This window comes from Aptenodytes forsteri, unplaced genomic scaffold (genome assembly GCF_000699145.1).
Source record: "Aptenodytes forsteri isolate BGI_AS27 unplaced genomic scaffold, ASM69914v1 Scaffold41, whole genome shotgun sequence".
NCBI lineage: Eukaryota > Metazoa > Chordata > Aves > Sphenisciformes > Spheniscidae > Aptenodytes > Aptenodytes forsteri.
This window is the reverse complement of record NW_008796211.1, coordinates 220,363-223,115: the sequence shown is the minus strand read 5'-3', so window position 1 is coordinate 223,115 and position 2,753 is coordinate 220,363. Positions and strand designations below refer to the sequence as shown.

The 2,753-nt window shown below is 42.0% G+C and overlaps 1 long non-coding RNA gene across 1 annotated transcript; it reads left to right on the top strand.

Moving 5' to 3' along the window:
• Window positions 1-1,236, top strand: LOC103906370. The gene is made up of 3 exons (XR_657999.2): window positions 1-40; window positions 310-419; window positions 1,145-1,236. It is a non-coding gene; the product is annotated as an uncharacterized LOC103906370 (long non-coding RNA).
• Window positions 1,237-2,753: the final 1,517 nt, after the last annotated feature.

The window sequence follows — 2,753 nt, the reverse complement described above, 5'->3', positions numbered from 1 at the left end:
GCAGGCAAAGCTGTCTGTCCCAGGTCGCTCGGCGCTGCAGGTAACGCACATCGCCCTGCATTTCCTCTTTCTTAAGGCTTGCAAGTTGACTCCCGTTATACAAGCCGTCGTGGGGCTTTGTTTGCATGAATGTATTTGGATGAAGGAACAAGTGTAACAATATTTTTCTTGATGCTTTTGTGCATTTGCAAATACGTCTTCTTCTGAAATGGCTGGTATAAATGATGCTGGGATAGGTAGTCCTTCATCCCTGCTGTGCGGATGGTGTCAGGCTAGATTCTCCAAAAAGTCTACTTGCATCTTCCCTAGAGTCAGTTTGCAGGATGGCGAATCTGGGAACGTACGTGATTTTCTTCTCTGCTGGCTCTTGGGTCTGGTATCCCTTACCCTTGGTCTAGTATTGAAATGTCAGAGCACAGGTAGATGACGATTTTTCTGACCTAATTTAAAGAGCAGTCTGTAGAAAGGTCAAAACTGATGCCTGACACATAAAAGTACATTGTTGCATGTTTGTTAATGCTGCCATTAAAACTACCTGTTCGTTTGTTGATTTATGGCAAATAAAATTCTTAGCACGGGATTCTGCTTGTGGAGGACTAACACAGTCTGTGCCCGTGCTTGTAAATAAAACTGAGTGTTCCCGGGTGCTTGAATACGATTGTCTGCAGAGCCCAGGGCGTAGCGACCTTTCCTGCTGTGCCTCCGAGCATGCCACCAGCTCGGTGCTGCTCGGCGGCGGAGGTACAGCAGGCACCCTTCCCAGCTGGCGGTCCCTGTGCAGCCGCCCTGCTGTGGAGACCAGGAGAGCTCCCGTGTGGAGTCGCATGCCGCTCTGTGCCAGCTGGCTTGATTGAGAGCCCGTGCACGTTCACAAGGACGCTCAGTTCACTAGTGTGGAGTAGATGCGGCCATAAACGCCGTTATTTTATTAATAGTGACGGGTGTTCACAGTCCTCCGTAGATCCACTTCACACCGCAAAGATTTTGGGATCCGAAGCTATGTCTTCCAGTGTAACGGCGGGTGAATTACAGTGGCGCTGAGGCCTTTGAACTACATTACTAAATCGGAGACCCTGGTTTGTAAAGATACTTGTGCCGTACCACTCGTACACAGTTGGGACTGATACGATAATATGTACCATAGGAATGGTGACAGCGGTGAGATGTTCCAGGCACCTGAATACGTGATTAACAACTCAAGAGTTTTCAGGCTGGGTTTGTCACTGATTTGCATGGCCTTGGGCAAGTCATTTGAACAAGGTTACACTTTCTCTATCAGTAAAGTGGGAAGCTATTTCACAGATGTGTCAGAGGATTAATTAGGTTTTTTACAACATTTGCAAACTGTTAAACTTTAATGCTCCGTAGGATGAAAAGCCATGTAAAGCGAATGGCCCAGTATTTCAGTTATTTATAGAGAAGGTCTTGCTTGGATCATGGATACAAACACCTTGTAACCTTCACTTTCACTCCTTATTTCAGCACAAAACCTGCTTCTGTCCTCTACCTGAATGCAGTTTGTTTCCACTTTTCCAAAGGTGTTATCCTATCTCAAAAATAAATAGCAACAGGGGAATTTTCAGTCTGTCACAGGATGGAGTCATGAGAAAGCAGCCTTCCTGTGATGAAGAACCCGGAATGCTCCCAAGTGTTCCAATTCTTCCCCTTGTACTCCCACAGCTATTTAATAAACAGTTACAGAGTGAGTGCTAATTCTTCCTACCTGCGTAGCTGTTACAACCCCGTGGGAGGCCACGTGTGTTGCTGGGGAGGTGGAAGGGTGGGCAGAGTCTGGGCAAGAACTTCAGTACTGATATTTTTATTTCCTGTAACTTAAAATTCCTTACTTTCATCATGTTTATATTTTCTTTTATTTTTATTGAATAAAGCTGACTGTGTTCCCAGAATGATTAACGTGAGGTACTCATTGAACAGCCATCATCACTACCTGCATATTTGATTTTGGGTCTGTGCTGTCAATTCTCCCATGTTCATGGTACAAATTAGAAACTTTTGTTTGCATTGAGTATTTGTTTGTATTGAATCTCTGAATAGATCATTAATGATAAGCTATTTTTTAAATCTTTCCCTTCATTTTAAAAGATCAACAGTTTTCAAATGTTCTTTTTGTTTAACGACTTCCTGATTATTATTGATTTCCAAGAACATTTTTGTCACATGAGAAATGATCTCTCTCAAACTCCAAAGTCTTCCATAACCTTTTGTCCCTACTCATTTTGTTCGCATGTAGCTTGATATCCTTTCAAATAAATGTTTAAGCTGGAGATGAATTAAGCCCAAATAAAAGACTATAATCGCCATACTAATAGAAATTATATCCTAACTTAAGAGTCAATATGTATATGACTTTAAAATTCATGAAGAAATTACTATTGAATCACTACCTTTATTTTTGTCCCTTAAGCAGATGCAAAAATATGTGTGAACAACTACCTTGAAGTAATCATTTTTATTAGTATGTGATACTGTTCTTCGGGTTTCTTTTGTCTGCCTTCCAAATGCCTTAAAAAGCTTTTGTATAGTTGCCTGCAATTGTTCACTTTCTTTTTTCAATTTTAGAACAGCACCATTACACAGAGGCATAGGTTTTCGCTTGTCTCACTTCAGGCTGCAACAGCAAAAGTCTGTCTTTTTTTCCCTCTAATTTTGCATATTTCATGGTTTTGCTGGTGTAAATAGACGTGTGGTATTTCAGTCCCTTTTCATGAGCCCTCAGTGCACGCAGCAAATCT